We start from the raw sequence: 15493 nt of genomic DNA, 5'->3' as shown, positions 1-15493 counted from the left end.
ATACCCACCTGCGTGATATATGTGTGATGGTAGGTGTGTATAAAATTATGCTTGTATAACGATATGATAGACCCACAGCCCCACAGCCTTGGTGCATTTGTAATGTGACTATGGTTGTGTATATGTATGAAAATCATACTTCCTCCTTTGTAAATGTGATGGTATAATATGTAGTAAACAGGTGTGTTAACTACTAACATATGACTCTTCTTTTCTTCATTCGTTTGTTTGCATGTATTGATGTTTTTCGATAAGAACGATTGTACGTCTGCTAAAATACGAATTAGTCCTCGTAAACTCACCAAATGTTTTTCATCTCTGTTAGATATAAGTTTATACGTATATTTATGAATGAAAGACAGATTTTTGGTCAGCGAAGCTGTGTGTTGGTCAGCAATACTGTGTTAGTAGCCATTACCTATTCCCCACTTCCCTTATCTGTTTGTTTGCATTTATTGGTATCTGTCATTTTCCCATTCCATATTCCCATTTAGCTCCATAGTGACAAGATAATGTTAAAACTTATGGGATGTAGAGAGTATGTTCAGTTCACATAGGTCCTATTCTTATACTTCCCATAGTGACATCCAAATGTTAAGTTTTATAAATCTCATATGTTTTTCGTGTTAAGCTTGGTAAGGTCTATAGCGACCACCTTTCTAAAATACCTTATTTTTTACAGGACTGACACCCGAAATCAATACAAATTTCTCAGCAGAAGATAGACTATAAATGGCGGCCAGTATAACTAGTGAAGGAAGAACCCGGGAAAACTACGATTATAACCACCATCCCATGGGAAGGTACTGGCACCATTCTCACAAAGCCACATTGGTCCATTGGACATTTTTAATATTGCCTAAAACATTGAGACGAATCAGTGCAGTTTTTACATCCAATTAGCCATATTATTAATTTTTCACTGTAGCCAATTTATAGATAGAGTTTGTAATAAGAGGTTGTCATGATTTTGGACGTTTTCTTTGTAAAGAGGCATAAAGAAAGGACTCAGGAATGGTGCAAGCCAAACATACAGAGTCCCATGATTAATTAGATACTCAAATACTGAAACTCGATCTCTAAGTGAAACAGTGACGTCAGATCGTTCAATGATTTAGAGTTAGTTAATTCTCTTTTCACCTCAGTATTTCACAATGCATTGATCTGGTTGCCAGCTGAATGAAATTAATTTGAAATAGGAAGGTTATTTTGAATACATTGGACCGAAAGATTCAAGACCCTGAATAGAACTCAATCTGAAGAATACGCCTAGCTTAATTCTGAACATTATACTTTTAAGTAGACATCATTTAGAGATATTGCAACGTGACTTAGCAATTTTTATTGATAAAGCACACATTTTCAAACCAAAACAGAGGGGTAGGGAATGTAGCTCCTTATTTTAATCAATGAAAGACTTCATCGAAGCACGTCAGTCTTTTCTTATGCACATGAAAAAAGATAGCATAACCCAGACATTCAGGAGGGAAAATATATAATTTCTTGCAGTCAAACATCCAAAGATCTGACAATTACCTGATATCTTACCCTATAGCTATGACGAGTGATAACAAAAACCAGGAAAATGTCGCCTGCATCAGTTAATTTGAATTTTCAGACACACAAAACTTTGCCTTTATCCATTTCCAAATTCTCCAAAGTGATTATTTATTCAAAGAATTTATTATTGATGTCACTCATATCTGTGAGAAGAACACTTTATTCTGCTATTTCTTTCAAAACGATCAACAAAATCCTATCTCTCCACTGAGCGAAATGTCCGCAATTATTCCAAACCATTCCCAGAGTTCCGATTTCAGTTGATTTACATCTGGCAAACACGTAAAGTCTTTAGTATCGTGCTTCTTTCTGCCATATAATTTTCAGCATTTTCTTCCTATCAGCCCACTTATCAAGTCCATGATTTTTACATAGAGATCTCCATAATATATTCTCTAGGACGTTTGACATTATTGCACTATATACAAATCAGGCAATTACGTCCTAGTTCAAATTGGTCTCATTTGGCATCCCTTTGTTTCGTTTAGTTATGCTGGAACATATGCAATAACATTGATAAGTATGGCTCTAAGTTAACACAATATTAAAACGTAATGCTCTAGGTGATCTCACAATGACTAGGAAGCGAAAACGTGAATTCGACACAAAGATCTTCCAGACACTTTTTCCGAGGATCAACAGTTCGCTTCAAAACCTACAGCATTGAATACATCGGTTTCAATGTAGCCTTCGACCGCTCCGGTGGTCTAGTGGTTAGGGCGTCCGCCTCGGATGCGGGAGGTCGTGGGTTCGACTTAAAAATGGTACTAACGGCTGCCTCGCATTGCGCTCAGCATTTAGATGCTAGTGTTAGGACTGTTCTGCCTGGCGTCAGGATAATGTAACTGGGTGGGGCACCATGCTACATGTCTGCGGCTTGATGCCCCAGTGCTAAACATCACTATAAACTGCCACACCGCAGCGATATGACTGAAAAATTGTTAAAGCTACGTTAAAAATCAAAATCACACACACTCATTGTAGTCTTCTGTGAGCAAATACAACAGCAACAATGGGTCTGAATGAAGAAATTTATTTACCACGCTCGAACCCAGAAATATGTGATTGGAATCCTAATTTAACGTGCCAAAGGTTGGTTACATTAATTTCTAAAGTATTGCTAAGAAGTCGACTTATACTGATGGCACCATTAATGAAAAATATATTTCCTTTTTTACCATCATGCTTTGTCGGCTTATCCTAAATGTTTGCATTTATGGTCTTCATTCAACGAAGTAGACTATCAAAAGCGTTCCAAATTATCTGTATAGTGTTCTATCACACCTTGCAATATAACTTAGATGTTTTCCTGGTCATAGATTAGATTCTCATCAATATGAAAGAAGAAAATTGAAAAATTTGTTTATGTTGCCTGCATTACCTATGATAAAGATTCAGACAAATCCGTACAGACATGTATGTCCTTGTTAAATTTACTTATGCATGCTTCCTTTAGCAGTTTAATGATTCTCAGCTTTAATTAATTGTCTGCCTTAAAGATTCTTAGCCAGTATTGTGGACTGATAGTATATCAAGTAAATTTTAATGATCTCCAATGATTGTCACTAAATATCTTAGTATCTGAATTAAGCGCAAAATTAATTAAAGATCAGATAAAACTTTTTACTCTTACAAATTAATTATATGTCCACATGGAAAGAAACCAAAAGCCCCTTATATTGAAATTAAGCGATATCTTCTAACTATGATTTCAACAAAAAGAACAAGGATGGGTTTCATTTTTTTTCTTTCTTTTAAGCACGACCATTTGCAATTAATCATTCAAATGAATGTTAACTTTCGAAATATAATCTATTGCATATTTCAACATTTTTTATCGACGTTCATTACATTGATAGTGTGAGAAGTTTTCAGTTGATATTAAGTACGTCTCGTCTTCCTATACAACTCATGGAGAAAAAGACAACTTATATTTTATAACAAATCCTTCTTTAAAGGCATGTGCGTGTCACCATTAGTAACTCTCTTTATGATATAATATTCAGACGTCATAACTCGTGCTAGGAGATTATTACAATTGTAACATTGATTTTCTACATGCAGTAGCGAATAATAGAAAGAACTGTCTGATTGCGAAAATTATTATTATTGTTATTGGTTGTTTTTTTCTTCTTCTTGTTATGGGTTAAATGCCAATTTCAGCACATGATAGGCCATACATGTCGGCGAGTATATTGGAAGAAGAACCCGGGAAAGCCCCGGGAAAAATGAATATGTAAGATTAATGAAGACAAAACTGAGTATATAATAAGACTATTTCAACGTCTTGAGTTGCATTACATTCCATAACCTAGCAACTCTTTAACTCCAGAACCATTCAGACGGTACATAATTTCGTCGTTTCCTGCTATCGTTATCGTTTGGTGCTTACCATTTCGCAATATGTTTACATGTTTTGACCTTGAGGGCTCTACGGGAAATCATATGTTAAAATTGTACAAATGTTTAACATATGGGGGTCTCTTAAGACTACAGCAAATGTAATGTCAAGTTAGGGGATTTTTTTAGACCTAAGACTTGAATAGGGTTAAAATGGATATCTGATGTTCAAATTGTCTATCGACTAAACATGCGAGTGTCAGTTCTACTGGAAATGTAATGTTACAATTGTTTTGATTACTATCCCGCATACACACCCAATATCCAACAGAAAGAGTAGGAGTGCTTATAGACACAATTTACTATCACACAAATTTACTATTTTACATAGAGATTGATTTGTAAACATAAACATGCACAATTATAAATTAAACGAAAATAGGCAATAATACAGAGTATCATTTTTCTATTGATCATCACTCCTTGTGAGGATAAAACATATCCTCTAGTTTGCCCAGGCGGTGCTCCACTCTTTATATCCAACTGATGGCTGTCATCAACGGTCTCACATGGCAATACTGTGTCATCATTTAGTTTCTTCTTTGCTCTGAGCGCGATCGACGATAAATTGGAAAATTGGGAATGCCCCCTTTATATGCCTTAGACAAGTATGTGAAGAAAAACACACGTAGGTGTAGTACAGAATGCAAATCAAAATAAATTACGCGGATCTAAAATAAATAATTTGTCCCTCACGAACCTTATTACCTTTGAGACTGATTAATGTATAATGCACAAGGGTAGATTATCACACAAGGATAGGGATTTAAGTTTTGTTTGTAAAGTTAGACATGCACAAACGTACAAACAATAAAGACATATGTTTTAGCAAATGAGTAGTATCTTTCATTTCTATAGAGTGTGGTGAGGCCGCGAAGGGTCGTTTCGATTATACTAGACATCGTGTGTCCACAACTTCGGTCGAGCGCCATGAGCAGAACATGTTCTACTCCTCCACCCTAAGGATTGATGGAGACAGGAAGTAACGAAGAGGGTGAAGTTTTGCCTCGTTTTCCCAATCCTGTTTGAAACACTCAGAGCGACGGACCCTGTTGTGGTTATTGCCGTTGATATGTTATTTTGTTGTTGTTATTACCACTGTTGCTGAAACTTCATATCCCAGGTTCTTCCGACTGTATGACCCATTCCTCATTCTGGAAAACCTTACTGGCATATTCATGTATCATTCACTACTTGTCTCTCGGCGTTCCTTCATCTTTTCCTTCACCCTTTTTTTCTATTCTTCTATAACTTCATCCTCCAAAATCGACAGGACAAATTGATTGGACAACTTAAAAATCCATCGTTGTCACCTGAATATTACCTAACGGCACGCGTTGATCCTAGGACTAAATTTCCCCCCTTATGTTCCGAAAAAAACTGTACTCACGCAATTTTGAACAACTGAATATATATGCTTGTACTAGAATAGATTAAGACAAACAAAATGGCTAAGCGTGTTGCGTCAATTTCTTTGACCATGACTCCTGGTTTAAGAATTTAGAGTTTTGAGTTGTGTTTAATGTGAGACACCTTTAAGAGGCGGGTCATGATGGTTTTTGAACTAAAACCACCTTATATATTTCTAAGATGTGGCAAATAATCATAAAGGACTGAGAAGACTTTCTGCATTAATAAAACAATCGTTGCCTTTTGTATGTCTGAGCCTGATCATGTGTGTTGTAACTGTCTTATTCGGAATTAATACTTATAGGTCAAGTGATCTGGTTAAGCATAAGGCTAGCTTAAACCATTTCTGGGATGTGAAAGTAACAGACGAAAGGAGATAGTGGTTTAATAATATTTTCATCTTTGTGTATGCTCACAATTTCTGTATTTATCCTTTTTATGCCGTAAATCCCAAATCTTTATTCTCGTCATTTAGTAAATGGTATTCAATTTATGGTTTGTTTTACTTAAATGTATTTAGTTTACATTATAACCCCTAGCCCATTCTAAAGGGTGCAGCAAAGGATTCTTGCTCAAACAAGGTCGGGTTCGACTATCGCAACTCGATAACCGAATGGCATGATCCTCCATTCGTTCCCTTCCTCAACCGATCGGTAACCCCTGCCCCTCCTTCAAGCTGGAGGTTTTCCTAAAATATAATCAAATTTACTCTAGTACATAATATAAGGTTTAACATTAACAATTATATCAGTTGTAATTTGCTTGATTTTGTTAGTATAACATGGTTTTTTTTTTTTTGCTTTTGTTTTGTTTTGTTTTCCTTTCTTTTTTGTTATTATTGTGAATGGTACTTAGAATTTTCCTTTCTTTCCAATACCCAAAATGAAGCTCAATACATTATTAAATATTTATTCGATATTAGTATTATCCGGCTTCATAAATTTAAGATTTGTACGTGATGCATCATATTTAATTTGTGTAGTCTTAATATCTTTTTTTCTTCGTACACTGTCGTATTTGCATTCGTACAAGACCTCATCTGTGCTTTCGGAGCTTGTGAGTATGGGCAGTTTATGCCCCTTATGATAATGTTCGGTTGGTATTCCCTAAATCTGCTAGCCAACAATGTGATCCCAGTCTTTAGTCTCATATCCTGAAAGTTAGCTAATTTAGGGACCATTATGCTTCTGTCAATTAGTTTATTCTTGAGTGCAGCTTACGTCCTTATGGACTGCAGTCCCATTCTCTTTGCCATTCGTCAATGATTTTCTTGTCTTATTATACTGCAAATGTCCTGGGTGCTGTAATCATATAGGATCGGACTAAGTTCAATGAGTTTAGTTTTTACTTCTCTATCCGCTCTTTTGTTTCTAGGAATATTAATAGGAGAATGTACTCGCATTTGTTTGTTTCTATGCTTTGAGGAGAGATGTTTGTTTTGTTTAGAAGGATTTGTTTGCTAGTCGCATTTACCGATTCCATTTATCGCAATACACTGATGGAGTCGCTGATAATGAATGATTTTTGTATTTTTGTGGATTGTATCCATTTTAGGGCCTCACTAGTTGCCTAGAATTCTACAGTGTATATGGAGTATCCATCAGGTAGCCTCCAGAATAACATTCTCCTCCTGAATCACCACTTCAGCTACCGTTATGTTTGGATCAGGTGATTTTTCACCTTTTGTGTAGATTTTAGTAAGCCCTTTATATCTCCCGTCTATTTCTGATAAAAGTATTTCCATGGGTTGTTTCTGTTTGATCCCATATGTAAGTACATTCAGGTTAATTTTGGGGTTTTTGCATATCAGTGGGGCAGGGGCAGGGAATTTCACCTGTTCTGCCTGAATAATTACGATCCCTAGGCTATTTGTTAGGTCGAGGATCTTTTTACCCCATGGTATATTAAGGACCAAATTACGGCTGAAGGATTTCTATCATCTCTGTTATAGACATAGTAAGGTGCTGAATGTCATGGATTAGTATTCTGGTCGCATGCCTATGGAGGAGTTCCTATCTTCTGAAATGCAGTGGAGGTTCACCTTCTAATACTTGTAAATCCTTCCTGGATTTGATTTTCAGTGCATCGTTTCATTTAATTAGAGCTCCATATTGAATGATGTCCAGTTCGTATAAACCCTAGTCTATTTTCCATCTAATTAAAGATCCGTATTGAGTCAGTTGAGTGTCCTGATATGCAGCCCAGTTAGTTATTTTCAGGTTCCTGATGAGATTTAGATCCTGGGTACACGTTTTAATCAGCTGTTATATAATTTTGTCCATATAAGGTACTCATACAAAAAAATGCCCAAGAATTTGGTTAAATTTTCAAATGTAAATTTTGTGTTGTTTAAGTATTATGTTGGATAGTCGCTAGGTTGATTTGATTTTGGAGTAAATAAGATTCCTATAGTTTTTTCCAGGTGAACTCCTAAAGCCCTGTTTGTCGGCCGATCGACCAATCCTATTCTGAACCGTTTGTAGCAAAGGTCACAAAGATTTCAATGGACTGGTTTCCGGCTTTCCAGATACCGCTATCATCGGCGAACTGTGACATATCTATTCGATTTTGATCAACCGACTTTTCATGGTCATTAATCATTATGTTAAATAGTGTGGGATTCCGAACACTTCCTGGGGGGGGGGGTTATAATTTGCCTGTTTGAATGTGTCTGAGAATTTGTATCCCAATCTTATTTTAAATTTCCAGGAGAAGGAATTACTTATCTTGAATTTACGTTTAATCGTTTTGGAAAGTAGCGACTACCCATTAGTTTTCTGGACCATGACTTACGTCTGTGTTGATGCCATTGGCTTACTCGTCTTTAGGTTTTCAATGTGGACGTTCATCTTTAGCACACGCCACAGAAATCTAAGAAAGTTGTGAAAGAATTGCGTTAGAAGGTAATGAAGTTCCCAGGTTTCCATTGTTTCTTCTTTTTTCAGAAGCAATGTTAAGTCATCAGTTCAAAACTGACTTCATCCTTGAAAATATCTGTCATAATAAGTTGATAACCGAATAGTCTCCGTTCACCGTTGCAAGAATGCTTCCAGAGAAATCGATTGAATAATAACGCAAGTCTTTATACCACTTTATCAGAATCTTACTGTCTGAGATAATGGTTCACGCGTCTTCCGGATAATCTTCAACGTTTTGTACTGATCTCATCATCAAACATTGGTCCTGATGTTTCTGACTTAGATGATTTTTTTGTTACATCCATGACATTGTTCTCCGATTAAGCCAGTGGTTCTTTCAGCCAAGTCACGATCAAAACAGGAGTATACATGTTCTTTTTGTTCTTATTCGCGGGTGGTAGGTGGCTGTTGTTGTGATTGTCGTTCTGGATAGAAAATATCTTCGTCGACTACCTAAATAGGATCTTCTTGTTCCATATATTATTTATAATAGTCCCAAACAACTTCTCTCGAATTATTGATTTCCAGAGCATTGTCGGATTCGATCGTGTCTATACTACTAAGGCATAAAGATGTGTGCCCTTTATCCTTTATCCAGGTACGCTCGTGAAGGATAAGTGTCCATGCTGCTGTTGATTAGTTTGCTATTCATTACTTCTTTTTCATGGGTCACTACTTTGGATTGATGGCAAGCTGTGGCTAGATGGGGTAACATGTCGACGTATTTGAGATTGTTGATCTGTGAAATATATCCATATGCGTTCTTTCAAAGTTCTTTAAAAACGTTTCACGTCACCATCTTACTTGTATGGCTTTTCAGTAGAGAAATTATGAATGTATCTTTTGAATTCTTTTGGAAGAGATTGGTTCAAAAAATAGATGCCCTTTCCTGTTTGCCATGGTAAGGATGTCCACACATTTTGTATCACAATCAGTTTCAAAGTAGCACTAACTCTGAACTTGTTTTAGAAATGAAATGAGCTTTCGAAGCTGATTTTCAAAACCCAAAGATGCCACAAAACAACATTTGTACGAACGACTTCAGGCCGCAAAATAAGAGATATCTACTAAATCTTCTTACCCAAGATGATCGATGTCTGCTACTTTGGTTTGACTTCTGGAAATATTTGTTCAATAGGTTTGCTTAACGTGTACATTGGTTGTACGTGTATCTATATTTGCATATCTTGCAGACGTTGACTTTGAGTTTTAGATGCATGATACAATTTTTGAACTCCTTTGTAGCCAACAGCATGTGCAGCATTGTATCAAATGGTAGCTAAAGGTGAAGCTATACAATAGTTCGTTGTTTTTGTAGCTGTACATCAGTAAGTTGCCAACTCTCCAATATTACTCTTAGAGTGTTTCTGTGGGTGCTTTTAGGAATGTTTGTTTGCATGAAAGCATTGGATTTGGTACTGATCCTGACAAACATCCCAATAATTAACTAAACGAGCAGGGAGTAACTTTTTTCCTTTTCTGTATGAATGATGTATGTGGACTTCTTGGCAACGTCTTTGTTTCAGGAGCAAAAAACGGAAGTGAACTTTATGCCATACTTGTTTATACGTGAGTTCCTCTCCAGTGATTGTCAACTTCATGATGGGCAGCACTCGACGATCAGGTATTTTCAACGAACTAAATCAGTACATGTCTTGTTGGAATAAATCTAGCAAACTTTGTGGCACACCTGTTCTTCATTTAACGTTTGTCTTAAGAGAGGCCATTTTTTTTTACTGCAGCAACAGTCACTACATGAGTAGAAGAAGAAGACGTTGTTGTCGCCACAGAAGTAGAAGCTCCTTTAGAAATGAGTTTTTATTTTTTAAGCAAATGTGGAACCTCTTCTCTAAAATCAGGCTTGCCTGGCATCATTAGAATATAGAACTTGCAGGAGCAACCTCCATTTAGTAGAAATATTTTTTCTATCCGCAGAACCTCGTCTCATTCTGGCAGATGTGTGGGTGTTTAATGTAGCTTTTGTTCTTCTTCTTAAAGTGTGAACTTGTATTATTACTATTACCACCTCTTTTCTTTTGGGTCTGCCATATTTTAGTATATTTGGCTTTTTTGCATCGGCATTATGATCCCATTTTACCAGTGAACGAATGCTGATACCTCCTCTTGCACATGCCAGTTGTGACTAAAACTCGTTTTCCTTGATATGTGAATGAAACTTTGTTAGTAACCGACTTGCTGTCGAAGAAAATAAGCTATCGTAACATTAATTTGAGACAAGCTTCTAATTAATGTGAATATCTTTGTGCATTTTGTCGCGACTCTTGGCATACAGTGCACGAATCAATTTGTCAGTGGATGAGAATGTAAAGGACTCAAAGAAGTGCAGGATGCTTTTATAGTTTTTTTCAGACCCCAAAGGTGACGTTTATATGACAAGCGCTCTTTATTGTCACCAGCTGAAATCAAATTTGTACGAAATACCCACATGGTATTTGAATTGTATCGTCATACGCATAGTTGAGCCAAGGTATTCCTAAGTCTTTGGCTAACACTTGCAATTTAGAGGAGCGGCAATGTCGTACTTCAGTGTTGATTTCGCAGACCCCAGTATGTCACACGAGTTCATTGAACTTGGGAGTCCCAAACCGGTCAGTCATTCAGTTGCTATGTCGAATAGGTCATTCTTGATGAGAGTCTGTTGTGCTCAAAATGGAACTTGCTATTCAGAGTGGGTCCTCACTCTATTATTGCGTTGAATAAATCTTTCTACGTCGCATTTTGCAGTCACGATGATATTTCTTTATTTTTGTTAGAACTTTTTTATACTGGATATCGACTAGGCCCATAAATCAGTCCATCACCCGTGATGATACTGATGTTCGGGTTAGGGCTGATATCACCTATTCATTAAAAGATGCAATTATTTGCTGCCAATTTTGTCTGCACACATTGATGTACATTTTATATATTTACCGGTATCGCTGGTGGCTGTGGAGCTAACGTCGGCTGAAGAGTTCTTTTCGTGACATGTAAGTTATATTTCCGGAGCAACTCCTATAGTTGGTGACATGCAAATCCGCGTGGAATGGCACAACCATTAGTCATGTGGCCATTTTTTAATTTCGAGCTAAATATGGATGTTACCGATTACCGGTATGTGTCTAATGTGTACATGGATTGTACCGGAATAATTTGCATGCAGCGAAATTGCACATTGTCATGAACAGATCCATCAGTATCAACGCAGATTTGTGGGGGTCGATTTATCGGACTAGGTATCGACGTGTCTGTAATGTAAGGTGTTGCTCGTTTGGGCGTGGCACTTGTGTCTGGTAGACAGTCTGGTACACCTCTTTCAAGAGTCAACTGATCATCTGATGATTTTGTAACCCTATATGTTTTGCGAGAATCCTGCGTTTTCATGCAAACGTTTCGACATTGTCTTGACTTTAAAGCTTCTTTCAACACAACAAATTCCACTAACTGACTCGAAAGGTTTGCTCAATGACATTCCGTTGACTTTGTATTTGTTATGTACATGTTAAGCGGGTCTCAAATCCATTCAGCAACTTCAGCATGAGTACAACACCACAAAAGATTTTTTCTCTTGAATCTTAATACAATTTGGACCATGAAAAAAATAAGTTTTTTAAACCTTTGCCACAAGCACGAGGAGCTACAATAAAATTTGGGATTAGAATTCCAGATCCATACATACATACATACATACATACATACATACATATATATATATATATATATATATATATATATATATATATATATATATATATATATATATATATATATATATATATATATATATATAAGTCAGTAATTTATGAGATAGCATCAAATTTCTGGGTTTTATTTAACATATTTCACATAGGTAAGATAATTCGTTTATTAAACTATTCATGAACGACTCCAGCATAACACACACACACATAACCTAACTTGAAACGAATAGAATACAATAACATACGAGCCTCTTCCCAATTAATGTTGACATTCCTAGCCTTGTAGAGCTAATGCCATTATACGAATTCCTAGATGCAAATCACAAATGGAAGGACAAGAATACGTTTTTATACTCATACTTAATGCACAACACAGAGTACACATCCATATAAAAAGCAAACAATGGGATGGGGCTACGTTCAAGAATGGCAGAATCAATTCACACATGGTAGGCATTATCAGTGATGAATTAAAATGAGGTAATCATTGCTAAGGTCTGGTGGAGGAACCATTATTTCACATCCCAACGTTTAACACGAAATCTTACATATATGTGCCAGATTCGATCCGACTTCGTTGCTATTTACTTACTTTGTTAACTTTCATCAGTGGACAGTACTGGTGTTTTTGGAAACTCATATAAAGTTTTGCAAGATTAGGAAATATAGTAAACGTTTTAGAACTTGTATAACTTAGTAGATACAATAGATTATAGGTAGATAAAACGACTCGTTATATATACGGATCTGAATCTAATATTTTACTTTCTTGTTATATCATTAAAATGTATTAATAGGATAATCCTCGGTTGGATGAATTTATTAAGTGTGTGTGTATGTGAGACAGTAAGAGAGAAACAAAGATAGAGAGAGTGAGATAGGGAGCATTTTGAGACGATCCCCGTTCTAAAGAAATGGCTCTACTTTGCCTCTCACTGAAGTAAAAGTCAATGAACATAGTGAAGGGATTAGATAACCATTTTGATAAAGTGAGCAGAGATGCCTCGTACTTGTGTGAACAATGCAGACAATTTCTGCTATGTTTGTAGTGAAGTGACTTTTGTATCACAAAAACCCAGTATATTCATTATGGTTAAGAAAGCGTATAAACTTTAGTTTGGCTGCAAAATTGGAGATCAGGATACGAGGTGGGCCCGACACATATGCTGCAACACCTATGCAACACATTTTCGCCAGTGGTTGCACAGGAAAAGGAAACCTATGCCTTTTGCAGTGCCAATGATTTGTAGAGAGCCAACAGATCATATCAGCAATTCTTACTTATGCATGGTGCCTCCATTTGGGAAAGGTGTGTCAAAGAAGCAAAAGTGGACTGTGCATTATCCAAACATTCCATCAGCTGTACTCCCAGGTACCCCACGGAGAAGGACTGCCTGTTCCTGATGCACCAGAATCATTCTCACTTGAATCAGACAAGGAAGAGGATGAAACTTCTAGTCGTGAGCCATCAATGTCACATGACCCATATATTCTCCCCTCTTCCTCCTCTGAACCACACTTCATAACACAAGGAGAACTGAATGACCTTGTCAGAGATTTGGAACTATCCAAGAGTAAGGCAGAGCTGTTGGTCTTCAGACTACAGCAGTGGAATCTGCTAGCAGGTGATGCTAGAGTTTCCATGTTCCATGGTCATCAAAAGGATCTTGTCCTATTCTTCTTCAAGGAATGAAATCTTGTAGCCTGCAACAACATCGATGGTGTGATGGCAGCCCTCAACATCGTTCATGATCCAGATGAGTGGAGACTGTTCATTGATTCATCAAAGACCAATCTTAAATCTGTTTTGCTGCATAATGGCAATGTTGTGCAATCAATTACAGTTGGTCATGCAGTCCATATGAAGGAAATCTATGAAAACATGAAACAACTTTTGAGGTGCATAAACTATGACCAACATCAGTGGCAGCTTTGTGGCGATTTGAAGGCTTTTGCTCTCTTGATTGGTCGTCTGCGGACTGTATACACAAAGTACTGCTATTTTCTCTGCGAATGGGATAGTCGTGCGAGAGATTCCCACTACATCAAGAGAGATTGACCAATCCGACAGTCACTGGAGCCTGGGAGGAAAAGTGTTCAGCATCCATCACTTGTTGAATCAAGGAAGATTTTGTTATCACCCTTGCACATCAACCTGGGTCTGATGAAGAAAGTTATCAAGAACAAGGACAAAACACAAGCCGCTTTCAAGTACCTCCATGACAAATTTCCAAGGTTAAGTGAAGCTAAATTAAAGAAGGAGTCTTTCTTGGTCCTCAAATTTGTGAACTTTTTCGAGATGATGCATTTGACCGTGCACTGCGTGGCAAGGAAAATACGGTATGGAAATCCTTCCAGTTAGTGGCGACAAATTTCTCGGAAGCAACAAGGCAGACAACTACTGGGAGTTGGTGGAAAACCTCCTCAAGGCATACGAAAGCCTTCGTTGCAACATGTCACTAAAGATGCATTTTTTGCAATCTCACCTGGATTTTTTCCACCGAACTGCGGAGCAGTGAGCGACGAGCACGGCGAACGATTTCACCAGAATATTGCAACAATGGAGAAACGCTATCAGCGCAAATGGAGCCCATCAGTGATTGCAGATTATTGCTGGACAGTGACAAGAGATGCTCCATTTAATGAATTCAGGAGACAAGCTAAGAAGCGCCGAGTAGATACTGAATAAGTACTAAACTATGTACTTACATATACATTATAGATTTTTTCCTTTTGCTTCCTAACAAATTTTTGTTGTGTAACTTTTTTGATGTGATGTGTTACATAAACAGCACAGGTGAAATAGTATCATATAAAGTAACCATAAACACATGCAAAGACCTGGGTTTACAATTTATGATTAAAACTCTACTTGTACACAAAATGCATAGACGTAAAATAAAAAAACTTAAATATGTTGGAAAGAGTAGCCGCTCGGTTGTCTTTATTGTCATATTTGAATTCAGCACATCAAAATTCATAATAAATATCAGATTTTCTCTCTGAAGCAGACGAATTCTAAAACATTGTAGACCAGTGTAACATGTAATTAAGGCCTTTAAATGGCGTAGTGATTCTAACTGCCCTCTTGTAAATATTTATTCATTGTCCTTCCGAATTTGTTTGCCAGTTAACTGACACAAAACTTTGATTTTTCCATACATAGCTTAACTTAGCATCATTTATATATATTTTACTTCATGTAACCACTTATTGTCATAGAAATGCGTACGGCACACAGAGTAAAACGTTTATGGTGGCATGAAATTATTTCGGTACACCAATCCATAAACCCTGGCGATGGTATATGGTTCCATCAAATAATCGATCCCAAAAATACAATCGAAATTTCCAGGCTTTCGCTAATTTTTAAATACTTTCGGAAAATATACCTTTTCCATGAATGTTGGTTTACAAAATGTAATGTTCGATTATTAGAATGTATGTTTGTCATCATACCATACCCACACCCTTATACATGTGTGTGTGTGTGTGTGTGTGTGT

The sequence above is a fragment of the Sinohyriopsis cumingii genome, chromosome 3 (assembly GCF_028554795.1).
Source record: "Sinohyriopsis cumingii isolate HCF-2022 chromosome 3, ASM2855479v2, whole genome shotgun sequence".
In the NCBI taxonomy this organism is placed as follows: Eukaryota; Metazoa; Mollusca; class Bivalvia; order Unionida; family Unionidae; genus Sinohyriopsis; species Sinohyriopsis cumingii.
Note: the sequence above shows the minus strand (reverse complement) of the source record.